Consider the following 17,244-nt stretch of genomic DNA (forward strand, 5'->3'; position numbering starts at 1 on the left):
AGTTACAATCCAGAGACCTAGATTTTAAAAATGAATTTTAATGTATGAAAGTTATTATCTTAATTAAGAAAAATCAATTATGAAAAAGCAACTTGAACCCTTTGGTCTCGTCAATCCCCCACCTCATTGCTCCTTTGTAGTTTGAGAGAGATAGTCATAATTTAAGACCAAGAGAAATGATTTCATTACTAAATATGGGCACTTGGCCATCTCTTTTATTTGTTTATCTATGTGTTTATTCATACATATATACATGTATTATTTGATAATGGATTCTCAGAATATAATGTGCCAAGAATGAGGCTATGCACCAGGCATAAACTTTTAAATGAAAAAGTTTTGATTTCTGCTAAAGGCGTCAGGCAATTCCTCTCACCAAAAAAATCTGTAAAACTAGGCAAGATAGATGGTGTACTGGGTTTTAGCCAGTGGCTAATATTAGCTCATGTCAGCACCACGTGGAAGAATTTCACTCAGTTCTCTGCCTCAGAACCACTTCCGACCCAGGGTGAAGAGAGAACAGAAAAGTGGAATATGAACAGAGAATAGGAATCTTGCTGAGCTGAGGAGGCAGAGATCAAAGTTTGGGTCAACTGAAGCAGTGGGAGTATGTATGGTGGGCACTGGAGAGGAGTTAGCCGTGCAGAAAAGGAAGCCACGTAGAGGGGGATTACCCATCAGTTCTTGGCTGCAGGCTGGGTTTTAAATAAGCTGGTACAACCTCCTAGAACTCATCACATAGCACCTGATACAAGGATCAGAACAGAGTGGAGACATTTCAAATTGAGCAGGATTGGTGAAGCACCTTGTCAGTGGATGTTGGTTTTCAGTGAAGGGATGCTCATTAACATTTCATTAACACCTCAGCATACACCTGAGGTGTAAAGGGTTGCCATATTCACAATTAAAACTGAAAAATTTCAGGGCTGTTTACTTATTAATCCATTTAAAATAGCAATAATAATACACTAAAAAGAATGTAAACAATATAATTTTATGAAAATAATATTTTCCAAAACAAACTAAAGTGTATTGAGAAAAGTGGTATTTCACATTTTTGCAAATGACTTAAATAAGTAGCCTAAAAGAAGTTAGTTGTATTCTTACGTCTGCCTTCTTTATTTGGTCTGATATGTTTGATAAGTTTGATAGACTTATCTGAAGGAAAATAAGGCTTCACACACATGTGTGGTTTTAAAAGGAGAAATATTAATCTATTTTTCTGATAATTTTGGATATCCTTTCTACATTTCAAATAAAATATTGGTTGTTCTTATGACTAGTTGTGAAGGGGAAGCTGGGATCATATCAACGAATGGATTCTTTCCATACATATGGTTTTGTAACATTAAGTAGGCATTGTCCACTTGGGTTCAATGAATGATGGAGCTCTTTCAAATGTTGATATATTTCATCATACACTGTAGAAACTCACAATTCTAAAAGCTGTATGGATCTCATGAGAACACTTATTTTTGTCAATCCTCTAGTTGAAGATGAAAGTTTTCCAAAATTATTTCTCTCTTTTCTTCAAATATCTCAAACGATATAAGGAAAAACAAATATTGCCTATTATTTTCTTTGGAGTGACAGCACGGGCTCACTTTGTTAATTTTTGGGAAACTCTACAAACTACTTGTCTGACTAAATAAAATTTGTCTTTCAGCTACTTTAAGTCATAATGATGTTCCATTAAAAAATTTAAAAAGTGCCTGGTTAAGCTTCAAACTCAGTATCCAAAAGATTTTCTCCAAAAGCCTATCATTCTTCAGTATTCAGCACTATCCTTTGTATTTTCTCATTCTGGATATTCAAAAGTATGCTCAAAGTTACAGGATTTAATAAATCAGTAACTTTACTGACTGATCCAGTGTACTCACAAGTAAAAGTTAATGTAGATATGTAAAGCTGAAGAATATATACTTACTAGCATAGTTTAGTGCCACTGTTTTGATTTCTGAGAAGACATCAGCAGATTTATCAGCCAATACTTAAGGGCCATCTTTATAAATGTCAACATGGCAAAAGGCTAAAAAAGAAAAATCCCACATATTATATTCATGAAAATAGCTTAAACTAACAGATATCTTGAAAGCGTATTGGAGTGCAGCAGACTACATTTTGAGAATTTCCACACTATAATATAATTATTCTAGAACCATCCTATCTTAGATTAGAGAATTCTGTTAGGACCTGGAGGGTGACACCATATGATTTTTGTCTTGCTAAGTTAGACCTGCTCAGGAAAGATCTCTCTGGGTTTTCTTTGATTTACCCTAACCATTTACAAATTTCAAATCATTCGAACGGTAACTGAATTCCTCAAAAGTGAAGATTCTCTCTTTGAGGATGAAACACAATGTGAGATATCTATAAAATGTAACTTAAAATGTTCAGTATTTCATCTAACATCATTAGACATGCAAATTTAAAACATGCAATTTATGTTAAACCAGTGATAAGTAGAAATCATGCCCACTATGCTTTAGATGTTGAACTTAGACTACAAGTTTTAAATAGATTTATTTTAAAAATCGAGGAGGGGTCCCTGGTGGTTCAGTTGGTTAGGCTTCTGACTTTGGCTCAGGTCACCATCTTATGGTCTGTGAGTTTGAGCCCTGCAGCTGGCTCTGTGCTGACAGCTCAGAGCCTGGAACCTGCTTCAGATTCTGTGTCTCCCTCTCTCTTTGCCCCTCTCCCACTCTCACTCTATCTCTCTCTCAAAAATAAATAAACATTAAAAAATTATAAAAATCAAGGAAATAAAATTATTTTAACAAATGAACAGATAAAGAAACCAGATAAATATAAAATAAAACAAAACAAAATAAAATAAAATAAAACAATAAACCAAATGGAAATTCTAGACTAAGAAGTAAAATAATTTAAATAAAAATTTACCTGAGTGGAGACGGCATAAAAGCCTGTAAATTTAAAGGCAGATGAGTAGATATTATGCAATCTGAGTAACAGGGGTGAGGGGTGGAGGAGTAGGAGGGGCACAAATCCCAGAATAAAAATAGTGACTTACAGACCTGTGTATAAGATTTACATGTAGATGTGTCGAGGAAAAATAGTTTAGAGCAAATATACACACACACATGAATTTGCACATATATATATATATATATATATGTATGTATATATATATATATATATATACACACACACATGTTTGTATATACAAGTATATATACAAACAAAAATAAATTGGCATATATAAAAAACTTATTTTTAAAATTTGTGAAAAAGGCAAAAGACTTCAATGAAAAATGATGAAACTGTAAGATGACATTTATAACATATGTTGATATATACTATATTAAAAATCACCAAAAAAAAGGATGGACAAGTAAATAGATTTATGTCATCCTAAGATTAGTATGCTTAGAAAGTGGGAATGTTAAAATTAGGAACTTTCAGGTAGGAAATAAAAAGTATCAATTATAAAGAATGCAGGGGAAGGTTGAAGTCAAGAATTGTATAATGTTTAATGTGAAATTTGACAAGACACAACAAAGATTCAAAATAAACCATGATAAGCAAACAACCCATATTGTTAGCCTAGAACAACCACTACTGGACCGATAAGATGTAGATAAGAAACGCATAGAGGAAACGCATAGAGGAAACATATTTAGCTAACCAAAAAGACAAGATACAGGAAGAACAAGAGAACAATCCAGGAAAGTAGAAAACAAATAGCAACGTGATAATTTAATAACCAAAAATTTAGTTGAGCATAAATTGAATGAGCATTTAAATTAAATGACAAAGTTTTTCAGCCTGAACGAAAGAGAAAAACCATACTACACTCTGTTTATTAGAGTATTATGAAACAAGAAAATATATGCTTTGAAAGAACTGGGGGTTGGGGAATGAGTACTATGCACCCAGTAATCATAAGGAAACTTATGTGGTTATAACATTAGATAAATTAGACTTGAAGAGGAAGACAATTTTGGGAGCACCTGGGTGGCTCAGTTGGTTAAGCATTTGACTTTGGCTCAGGTCCTGATCTCACTGTTAGTGAGTTTGAGCCACACATCAGGCTCTGTGCTGACAGCCCAGAGCCTTGAGCCTGCTTCAGGTTTGTGTCTCCCTCTCTCTCTCTGACCCTCCCCTGCTCACCCTCTGTCTGTCTCTCAAAAATAAATAAACATGAAAATAATTTAAAAAAAAGTCAAAGGCCATTTTCACAGAGAAAGGGATGGTATAACAATGAAATTGGCAATGTCCTATGAATATGTAACAATCTTAAACATATATGCAACAGATAACAGAGCACCAAAAACCATCAAGCAAAAGCCCAGCAGAATTAACACAGAAATAGATAAATCTACAAGATAAATCTATAATCACTGTAAGATATTTTAATAGTATTGTCTCAGGAAATGATAGATAAAGGATAGAGAAATTTTGCAAGTCTACAGAAGGCGCAAACATCAATAACAAAATTTTCCTGATTGACATGGGAAATTACACCAAATGAAATAGTATACACTCTTTAAAGTGCACATAGATATTCGCCAAGTGAGTTGCCATTTTTTTAAACAATATAATTGTTAATTTCATTAGACTGATTGAGACAAATGTCTGAAGATTTCCACGGTATTCAGATTAAGAAATAATACTTCAGGCATTTGAAATTCATTGAAGCTTTTGCGTATCTATTATTACTTGTTCACCTTTTTCCTATCTATTCATCCTCTCCCCATATGTCATTGTTGCCATAAATTTACAGTGTAGTTTTTAGTAATAACTACATATGCTATAGGAAGACAAAGATTTAGTATAAGCTATGAAATGATTGTCCTGCGTGTCTGCATTTATTGTATCACAAATATCAATGTTTATTAATAATTTTCTTATGTAAAGAGTATTTTATTCTCCTGTGTCTATTACTATTTCCTTTGAGGGATTGTCCTAAAACATCTTATTTTAACCACGCTTTTCCTTCCTTTTTATTACCTTATTTCTTCATTCTAGTATTGTAAACTTCGTGGAATATAAACATTTTCCATCCATGGAATTAGAAATATACTGTTTTAATTTTTTTACCTAATATTCTAAGGTCTTAAACTCCTTTACCTTCTGTTTCGGAATCCCATTTTGTTCAATGCTTACTGAAATTTTCTGCACATTTCCATCATGTACTCTTTACCACAGCAGATTTCCTTTTGGTTTGCTTAATAACTTCTTATATATTTCTGTTAAATCCAAGATCACACTCAAGTCTCTTGATGGCACATGTGATCACATTTTCCAATCAATTTACAAACACTAATTATTTTTTTAATGTTTATTTTTGAGAGAAAGAGCACACGAGCAGAGTAGGGACAGGGGAAGAGGGGGACAGATGATCTAAAGTGGGCTCTGTGCTGACACCAGAGAACCTGATGGGGGGCTCGAACTCACAAACTGTGAAATCATGACCTGAGCTGAAGTCGGATGCTTAACTGACTAAGCCACCCAGGCACCCCCAAGCACTAATTATTATGTCAGAGGCTAATATTTAGTGACTTCTTGCTAATTAGAGACCTAAGCATCAACAAATGTGCTTGATTTTTCTCTACGATGTGATTTATTTTTATTATCAAAAATTTACATGGGGGAAAGATGATGCCTTGTAGATCAAGGAATGTGTCTTACATCCTATGCCTAGTGTGTGACAGAGTAAACACTTTACAGGAACAGCTCCATAATTTGAACTGCTCCCACGTGTCTCTCCCGGTAGGATATTTAGTAAAGTTGTAAAGAAAAATAACCCTTCTCCAAGTTACAATAAAATGCTCTGAATTACAGTGATCTTGTAAGTTGATGATTGATGAAATAAGGAAAGAATCACACATCCCTTTTTTGGTTCCCATTGGCTAAGAAAGCTTCCCTTAGTTGTGTACTTTTGGGAACAACATTAATAAAAAGTCACGAACCAATTCATTTGAACTATTTCTTTGCAATATCAACTTTTTCACATTTCCACAGTGAACATATGTCAGCACTGAGACCCACCAAGAACCTGACTCTTGAGTGGGATACAATATTAGTACTGTTCCTATATTTAAACACTTTACATTTTTAAGTCTTGATGAATTATAATTTTGTCATCTAATTGAGGAGATGTTAGTAGATCATATAGACTTTTTCCCTGAAAGGGCATAAAACCTATGGATTAAAGGCATCTCTGTACACCAGAATCACTTATGAAACGTATTAAAAAGTCAGTTTTTGTGAAGAACCACTTCTGAAGATTGTTTCATTAGATGTGGGGCATTTCCAGAGATCTATATTTAAAAAAAAATTACTGGGGCGCCTGGGTGGCTCAGTCCGTTGAGCGTCCGACTTTGGCTCAGGTCACGATCTCTCGGTTTGTAAGTTCAGGCCCCCCGTTGGGCTCTGTGCTGACAGCAAAGAGCCTGCAGCCTGCTTCGAATTCTGTGTCTCCCTCTCTCTCTGCCCCTCCCCTGCTCATACTCTGCCTCTCTATGTCTCTCAAAAATAAATAAATGTTAAAAAAATTGTTTTAATTACTTATGTACATCAATATGAAGAGCTATTATAATTATTATCTCGATGTGTTTTTACTTAAAAACAAAATATAGTTAACTATATATTAAGGTGAGCTTTCTTAAAATAAAAAAAGATCAACATGTAAATCTATATTCAATTCTTTTTCTCTTGAAGAGCTACATAAGGTAGTTTGGAGAATAATGATTGTTGTTACCAAAATATTACTATACAAAAATTAAATTTGTTTTTAAATAGCCTTGCCAGTTTGCTACTCTTCTATAAACACAGCTTAGGACAGTCAACAGCAAGCTAGACAATTTCCCCTTTGCACATAGCAACTAGATCCTGCCTGCTCATGTTGGGATACTACTTTTATCCATGGACTTTCTTCCTTTTTGCCTTTTTCTGTAGAATAGATACATGGAAAGCCCTCTGTGTACTTTATGCATGGAATTTGCTGTGAACCCCAGCAACAGTAACACAGCCAGGGAGGGCATCCTGCTTTAGAGGGTGGCCAGTATCCCTCAGAAGCTCTAACCTGAACATAGTAGAAGGCAAGTCCATAAAACGTGTATTCATTTCTTCAAGATTATGCACTATGAGCAAAACTTTTTTTTTCAAAAAAATGTTACTCTAAATTTCAAGAAATGTTATTCATGCATGTTCAGATATAATCAACTTGAGGTTTTATTGCTTTAAATAAAACATGATATGGCACGTTTAGAATCATGACTAAGGAGAAAGTGGCTTGTTTTGTTAATGGTCAATAGTAAAGCATAAGCACAGAATTAGTCATCAAAATGTGTAAGGTATGAAGTCAAATATGAATGGATAAATATTAATGAGATTAATAGTGATGTAGAAGAGGGAACCTGGGTGGCTTAGTCGGTTAAGCATCTGACTCTTGATTTCGGCCCAAATCATGCAATCGAACTCCACTCCATAGGGCTTTGTGTGAGTCAGGAGACTGCTTGGGATTCTCTCTCTCTCTCTCTCTCTCTCTCTCTCTCTCTCTCTCTCTCTCTCTCTTTCTCTTTCTCTCTGCCCCTCTCTCCATTTGTGTACGGTCTCTGTCTAACAAACAAACAAACAAAATGATGTAGAAGAAATACAAGAGGCCTCCATGATCTGGTTCTACATCCGTGTGCCGTGTCCCTGCAAAGATGGACTCTACTCATTTAGAGCTTGCCAGTGACACTGGTATCCTTTCATTTCTAGAACACAAACACACAAACCTTGTTTCACACATTTCCAGATTTGTGTTTTAACCTAGATTTGCTTCCTCCCAGATTTTGCCTTGCTACTTTGACACTGATTTTTAAGTCTTATGTCAAGAGTGACAACCTTTAGAGAGATCTACCCTGCTCGTCTAAGCCAATAATGTCTTCTCCTACCTTCCATTCTATATCATTCTATATCACCTTTATGGTTCTTATCACTAAGGGAAGTTTCCTTATGGGAAATTGTCTGTTTCCTCTTACTATATTAGGAGTATTGTATTTATACTTGATCTTTTACATCGGAAAGAATACGTGGAGCAAAGCAAGTGTTCAAGAGGTGTACTGAATTTTCATGAGTGAAGAAAAAAAATACTACCTCTATTATGTTATCCAGCCATTGTAAATTTTTTCGGCATTTGTAAATGTTATGCAGAATAACTCTTATAACTTTTATCATGGAAATATTCTGCTCACCTACTTAATCTACATGTTAATAAATCTCATTAACTTTTTGAGCAAAATAATTATTTTTATCAGAAGTAAATCTTTTATACTTTCTGCCTAGATCAAATCATAGTAAATTGCAATTTAATATTGCATCTTTATTTCTCCAACAAAAGATGTTCAAAACGCCTCTTTTTTTTCACTTTTAGTACATTTTATTAAATTTATCACTGCATGAAGAATAAAGGAAATACTGGTGTAAATACAAGATTAAAAACCAATTACTCTGATGGCATATCCTGAATCTAAAAGTAAAATGAAATATTTATATTTACATATAGCTTGGGGCAAAGATTCAAAAAAGAGACACTCAAGGTGGTGAAACTACCCTGTGAGATACTCTATTTGTGAATACATGATACTTTGTGTTGACCAAACATTTAATTGCCACATTTGCCAAAATTTGAATTTCACAGCACAAATAGTGAACCTTAGTATATGCAATTAAAACATATATTTAGATGGTCAGAAAAATCTGGGAATGAGGAAGGTAATAAAAAATCTAACTGTATAACAAATGTATAACTGTAAAAAATAAAACCTCACTTGAAGGGGATGGAGTAAACTGTTGACCTAAGTAACTTTGAACAAGTGGTATCTGTTAAAGCTGAAGAGAAAATGAATGGTGAATAAGCACTGTCTTCTAGTTGGTAACAATTTCCGTGGGAGAATTGATTAACAAATCTGATTCTGCTCTACATGTATAATGGATTGAATGATAAAGGAAATAGATGGCAGATGGTGGGAACGAGGTGTCTCACTGTTGGTGCAGAAGGTTATAGATGAACAAGGGGAGGAGACTAGAATGATCCATGTAATGATTGACAGGAGTTAGAAACAACAGTATGAACCCATGCTTAGTTTCATATAGAAATATAGGAACCTGTAGAAATGCATGTGTGTGTACATGGCATAGATAGTATGCACACATATATCTTTTGGTTCTATTCGTGCTCTATTAGTGAGAAGCAGTGGTATTACATGGATTGGCTTTCTAAGATTCACAAACTAGAAGTAACAAAACAAAATATCACAAACTGGGTCACTAAAGAAAATATATTATTTTTAAAAAGACATTTATTGTCTCACATACTTAAAAATGGAAGTCCTAATCTAAAATGTGGGCAGGGCTATGCTGCCTCTGAAACCAAAAAGAAGACTCCACTTTTGCCTTTTTCTAGCATTTGTCAAAAATCCTTGGCGCTCCTTAGCTTCTAGACTGCATCGTTCCAATCTCTGCCTCTGTTGTCACATCACTTTCTTCTCTCGGTGCATACATATTGCTTCTGCTTATAAGGACATCAATCAAATTGGATTAGGGATCCCCTTAGTCCTGTGTGTCTGCATTTTAACTTGAGACCTAGATCCCAGGTCTTGGTTTCTAATACCATTTTCAATAAAAGTACCAGAGCTCCTTTTAGAAATGGCTGATTCTAGAAGTATGGCAGGAAATATACAAGATGAGCCTGGAGCATCCTGTAAATGTCAGAAAGTAAGAAGACACTCCCCCCAGACAAAAAAATGATGGGTTATATAAAAGTGACACTGGAGCCAATTGAAAGGGCCCCAAATAACAAAACTGGGGAAATATAAACAAAGACAAATAAATAACATAGCATAGGATTATTATCCTCAGTATAAAATAAATATCTGAGTTCACAGTTGTCAATAATGGTTAAATAAATGTATAAATGAGTGATAACAGACAAATCCTCCATGCAGAAAAATTCTACATAATTGGTGTAGATACTCCACTCTTTTTTTTTTTTTTCTCAACGTTTTTATTTATTTTTGGGACAGAGAGAGACAGAGCATGAACGGGGGAGGGGCAGAGAGAGAGGGAGACACAGAATCGGAAACAGGCTCCAGGCTCTGAGCCATCAGCCCAGAGCCTGACGCGGGGCTCGAACTCAGGGACCGCGAGATCGTGACCTGGCTGAAGTCGGACGCTTAACCGACTGCGCCACCCAGGCGCCCCGATACTCCACTCTTAAGGATGTGGAGCATAATTCCTAACACCTTAAGTGTGGGGTGTGCATGAGGACTTCCTTACAAAGAGTACCGTATGCAATAGGATAAAAGTAACTTTAGGAGGGGAAACTTGACAAAATCTACTTCAACCAAGTAGTCATGGTCAATGTCAACAGTGGTAAGCCATGTTGATAATATGTACCCTTGATATCGTGTGATGAAAAGGGCACTTTATTGATATGGACTTCCTCTTCAAGCCCGTAATTCTAGTCTAATAATAAGAAAAACATAGATTAATTTCAAGAGAGAAGTACCTAACCAGCATCCTAAAAACTGTCAATATCATTAAAAATAAGAAAGACCTGGGGTGCCTGTTGGCTCAGTAGGTGAAGCATGCAACTCTTGATCTTGGGGATGTGAGCTTGAACCCTATGTTGGATGTAGAGATTACTTAAAAAATAAAATCTTAACGCACCTGGGTGGCTCAGTCGGTTGAGTGATCAACTCTTGATTTCTGCTCAGGTCATGATATCAAGCCCCTCCATGCGCTCTGCACTGATCATGGAGTCTGCTTAAGTTTCTCTCTCTCTCTCTCTCTCTCTCTCTCTCTCTCTCTCTCTCTCTCACCTTCCCCTGTTCACAGACTCTCTCTTGAAAACATAAACAAATACACAAGCAAACATACGAATGAATGAAGTACCTTACCATCACAGCCAAGAGGAACCTCAAGAGACATGATGGCTAAGTGTAATGTCCTACCCTAAGATCCTGTAACAGAAAAACACAATAGATACAAACTAGGGTAATATGAAAAAATAAATGTGGGCTTGACTTACTATCACTGTATCAATACAAGTTCATTTACTATAACAACTGCACCACGCTAATGTAAGATGTTAGTACTGTGGAATGTTGCATGGGGTATTTGAAGACTCTCTGTATTATCTCATATCTTTTCTGTAATCTAAAATTGTTCTGAAAATAAAGTTGATTAATAAAGATCACTTATTACAAGCATTCATTTGATTACTGATTCTAGAGACATATGCATATCTATTTATATATCTGTATATGTCTGATATATATGATTCTATAGTTGGATGTATATCTACATATATCTGATATGTCTATATACATACAATATACAAGATCTATGCTACTACTATATCTGCTACTGTATAGATCTATATTGTATATTTATCCAATCAGATATGTATCTCTATATATATTTGATATATCTATATCAATATCAATATAGATATAGATATCTCCAGCATGTTAGTTGTAGTATTAAGATCTGAGGGTCTGTGACAACCTAACATTTATAAAGTTCATCAATATTTAATAAAATACTAATTTTCCCATATAGATACATATATGCATGTATCTGTTTATGTGTGTGTGTGTGTATGCATATATCACAATAGTATTTAAAGGTCTAAGATAACTATTTAACTATCATATTATTGGGAACATACTCTGAATTCCTTTAATAACTAGTTAGATCCAGCTAAATGGATTCCTTTATTGTTTTTCCTTTTTGGCTCGTAATAAAAGCCCTTCAATTAATATATAGGACCTATTATGCAAGGACATCAATTTTAAAATGTATTTACAAACCTAGATTCGATTAAAAAATATATACTATAGTGTGAACATCCAGCACGTAAAATATCTCCTTGACGTTTTGCCACACTGTTTAAATATCATTGCCCTATTTCTGGTATAAAGGTTACCTTTTTTAAATTCTTGAAGGATTTTTATCATTTTCTGGTATGCCCTGGAAAGGAGTACGTTTATCATCCAATATCTAAATGTAGACAATTTTTCAACAGCGATATATTAGAGAGCGTCTGTTAAAATGCAACAGAGGAGGAATGAGTTAGAAAGATACCAACTGATATCAACCATCAACAAAAATAACTTTAATATTTATCACTCAATTATTATATTACTCAAATGCAAATTGTGTATTGTTATTAGAAAATTAAAACAACTGAGCCTTATTTTGGTGTTAAATGCAAGGCTACTTAATAGTATTAATTTTTATAATGGTTTAAAAGATTATTAACATCAAACTTGGAAAAACAGAACACATGCTCACTTATGAAACTTAAGAATTGCAGAAGAAACAATTAAAATATATAGAATTTATCTTCTTAAAATAACCATCACTTATGTTTGATAAACTTATCCATGTATCTATCGATCTAGAAAAACATAGGTGGTAAATAGACAGGAATGTCATCAAGAATTGGCATCTTACTGCTTGCTATTATTGGCAAAAGTTGTATTAATTTCTGTATTTTTAGCTTGACAGAAGAAATAGAATTTCAGAAGTATTAAATTGCTTTCTATTTTGATACTTTATTAAGTTGGATGGAATCCGCTATGCATGTTTTATCAGAAATCTAATCCCCATATATTCTTGATGTCTTTATAAGCTCCTTATTCTCTCTCAGTTTTTCTCTATCTCAGTCTTAATAGATGTGACTTCAGAATTATTATTGATATCTATCAGGGAAGATCTTCCTTATTCTTTTTCAGTTATATGTTGGTTATTTCTGTTCTTTTTTCCATTGGATACATTTTTGTCAAATTTTACCACAAAAATTTTGAATTTATGTTGAATTTATAGATCAGTTAAGGAATATTGATAATCTCTATGTGTTGTGTCTCCTTATCTCCTTATTTATGAAGCTGGCATACACTCCCAGCTTCATATACTTTTATATACTTTTATACTTTTTAACATATTTATATGTTTTTTATACTTTTTATAAAGTACTTTTTATAAAAGTATACTTTTATACTTTTTAACATATTTATACTTTTTAACATATTTCAGTATAATTTTGTAATTGTCTCAACCAGAACTTACCCATGTTTTGTGACACTGATTTATAACTACACGCAATACTAACTAACTTTAAAAATGTTTTATCAACTTGTTTACAGGGTAAAAGATGTAAATAAAATCTGCGGATTCCAGTAATTTCCTTTTATTTGTAATTGCTAAGAATGTTTTTAAATAAAAATTAAATGTGTCTTATTCTGTATTATTTCTGCATTTACGCATAATCAGATTGCCTTCTCTTTCATCTCTTAATGTACTAAATTATATATTAAATTGTTTTCAACTCTTAAGCCAGCGTGTCGCTGAGACATACCCAATGCGATTAACGCGTGCTACCTAGATCCGTGCAGGTGTCCGTGAGGAAGACCGGCCTGCAATTTGTCTTTCTTCTTCTACTACTCTCCTGGCATATTGACATCAAAATATGGTAGCCTCATTTATTCAAGTCTTCTTTTTCTCTTTTTAGAGAGTATTTCTATATGACTAGAAGAATTTCTTGTAAACTTGCTGCAAAACTGATTTGAAAATCATCTTAATGAGCTTTCTTTAAAGGGAGTATTTACTGATCCTATATCTTGAATGGGGAGAGGATCACTTTTTGGGGGGTTTGTTTTTTGGGTTTTTGTTTTTGTTGTTAACAAATGCAGAGAGTTCTATTTCTTATCTTTTTTACATTTTGGCATAAAGTATTATAGCATCTCATTATCTTTCATCGTTGACAGCTTCTGATATAATGCCCCATTTTCATTCATGCTCTTGTTTATATCTGCCCTTTTTTCCCTCATAAATCTCATGATAGTTTTGTCATTCTCATCAGTGTGTTAAGCAGGATTGGCATTGGCATCGTTTATATATTTTGAATTTACTGTCTTTCCTGGTATATTCTACCTTATGTGGTCATTGGATTCATTTGTTTTGTTTTGTTTTTTATCTAAATTCTGTAACTTCTTGGTTCACCAATTTTTCAGCCATGTTTTTCAATGCAATGATAAATGTTACAGTATAAATCAAACTGTTTTAGCTGTATCCTTAATCCTTCATATTTATATTTGTTTTACTCAATTCTAAATATGCTGATGTGTAATGTTTATAGCTCCTCTTTTCATTTTTTTTTTTTTTTGGTTTCATTGCTTAGCTTACTGCCTTGTATTTTTTAATATATATTTTAAATTGATTCCTAGTTTCTTTCGTCTGCATAAAACTAATCCTTTGAAACCTATAATGATTTCAGGGGTGCCTGGGTGGCTCAGTTGGTTAAGCGGCTGCCTTCAGCTCAGGTCATGATCTCGTGGTTCGTGGGTTCAAGCCCCCTGTCAGGCTCTGTGCTGATAGCTCAGAGCCTGGAGCCTGCTTTGGATTCTGTGTCACCCTCTCTCTCTGCCCCTCCTCAACTCATGCTCTGCCTCTATCTCTCTCTGAAAATAGTAATCATCAAAAAATTTAAAAAAATACCCTATGGTGATTTCTTTTATGATTTATTGCGTAAATGTTTATAGATGGCTATAATAATACTATATGTATATATAGTATATCAAATGTATTATTTTTACATTTTATATTTCTATAGCTTTACTCCCATTTTGTGTTTGAGCATACTATTACCAAAAAGGTTATGTTAATATAACATATAACATATAAGGGACATATAAGTTTAAACTTGCTGTGTCTTTTCTATGAATTTAACTTTTCATCATGAAGTGATGATTCCATTTACCTCTAGTAATGCTCTTTGCTTAAACGCTACTTTGCTTGATAATTTACTTACATATGGTAGATCTACAAGTCAATCTTTTATCAGAAGCAAATAGCAGTGGGTGATGAGACAGAACAACATTAATACATTTTGATTTAATATATAGTTACAGATTAACTATTAAAAGAAACAATCATTGTATTATGGGATAGGATTTTAAGACATTTTACACAGAACAATGTCTCTGACTTACTGGGTAGTCTATACTTTTTCCCTCAAGTGTATTGCCATTCTTATCAACATGCTGTTGAATTTCTATTTTCTTGTAAATATCAAATACTCTAAATGATAGGAAGTATTTTTGTTTATTTAAATATCTGTTGGACCCTACACAGTGTTTTTCTTTTACAACAGAACATATTATTTTCCTAAAATTATTTATTTTCAGCCTTATGCCCTCAGTTTATTCTTTACCCTTTGAGGCCTGCAAGTGGATAATTTTCCAGCTTCCTTTACATTGGTCTATGTGATACTCAAACTTCAAATCCATTTGTAATGAAGGTGTATGATTTTTCCAGTTTCATTCAATTCAATTTATTTTCTTGTTAATTTTTTTAAATTTATTTTGGGAGAGAGAGCATGAGCAACGGAGGGAACAGAGAGAGGGGGAGAGAGAGAATCCCCAGCAGACTCCACATTGTCAACGCAGAGCCCGACGAGCGGCTCGAACTCACGAACCATGAGATCATGACCTGAGCTGAAATCAGGAGCCAGAACTTAACTGACTGAGCCACCCAGACACCCCTCATTCGATTCAATTTAAATAGAGACCATGATATAAACTCGTGTGACTTACCAGAATCCCTGGCTATAAGGAAGTGAGAGTCTAGGATCTTAATTCACACCCTTCGGTTGAAAACCGGTGAACATGCATAGGAATCATCATCTGTGGTCTGCAAAGTGTCACTGTCTTGACCCTACCTTTCCCTTAGCTCTTTTCCCATCACTGCACTTTTGTGGAATCTATCCCATAAAAGCAGCTATCTTCACTGACAAGAAAATCTCTGTGTTAAGGATTCTGCAGAAAAGGTATGTTTTGTAATAAGTGGTTCTTGGTCCCAGATTAACGAACTCATACAATGGCACGTATTTGGCTATAAACAAAATAACTGTTAAAATACAATGCATTGTAAAGTGAAACAAAATACTTTAATCTTTCTTTTTGTGAGGGCAGGGAGTTTTCTGAAACATAAAATAGTTACATTGTTTGTTCCCCAAGAAATGTGTTAATTTATATAAAAGCTTTCTTGTTGAAATAAATTAATGTGTATATGGAAATACGGAATCATCTTTCTTCTCAACAGTTCTCAGTAAAATAAGTTCTAATAACAAGCTTCTGAGTTCTGTGACATTGATCATAGCTCGTGAAATCTATGCTTACTTTTTCTTGGAAAGGGACGCTTATTGTGATACTTAGCCTTTCAGCTTGGGATGTTCTCTGCCAGAAATTATTGATTGGTGTGTCTTTATAAGACATCAGTTGTTTTCCCGAGGCCTCTTTCGGTGTTGAAGTTTTTTTTTTTTTTTTTTTTCTCTGAACTAGCTCATCCTGTTTGCTGGCCTCTTCATTCCTAAGCAGGTAGGAGATACTTTTACAGATCTGAAGTTCAGATAAATCTCTACTACGTGGACCTCACATCTTCAGGCTCACACAATCTCCAACACCTTATGCATGTTTGGCATCTATGTTTATTGCCTGTACTCAGCTCCCTTTGTGCTAAATGTCTGGTTAAGAATGCCTCCTCCTTTTAGGATCCCTGACCCCACTTTTCACCAAGACACGGTTATAAGTTTTATGGTGTTTATACCCATTTACCACTTGGAAGCCCAGCCAATGTCTGGCAGTGACTCCTATTTCCACACTCAAGTCAGATTTCTGACTCACATTAGAAATGGTGAAGTGTAGGGTCGCCTGGGTGGCGCAGTCAGTTAAGCGTCCGACTTCAGCCAGGTCACGATCTCATGGTCCCTGAGTTCGAGCCCCGTGTCAGGCTCTGGGCTGATGGCTCGGAGCCTGGAGCCTGTTTCCGATTCTGTGTCTCCCTCTCTCTCTGCCCCTCCCCCCTTCATGCTCTGTCTCTCTCTCTCTCCCAAAAAAATAAATGTTGAAAAAAAATTAAAAAAAAAATAAAAAATAAAGAAATGGTGAAGTGTATGATTTTGTAGGTATAGAGTCATATTCTGAGTGTAATTAAGAGTTCTAAGGTTTAAGACATAAGAGCAAACGTAACAACATGGGTGTGTGCAGAGAGGGGTGTTACTCGGTGTACTTTTACTGGTGTCCTAAAAAAACAGTTGAAAATAATTTACCCTTGGGTTCAAAGACTATACCACAATATTTGAAGGCTTATGGGAAAATATCGATCAATCAACACCAGGTATTTTTCATTCAAAGATAACATACTTTTTCAGGGAGAAAAGTAGAACTG

Source organism: Felis catus, chromosome D3, assembly GCF_018350175.1.
Source record: "Felis catus isolate Fca126 chromosome D3, F.catus_Fca126_mat1.0, whole genome shotgun sequence".
Taxonomy (NCBI): Eukaryota; Metazoa; Chordata; class Mammalia; order Carnivora; family Felidae; genus Felis; species Felis catus.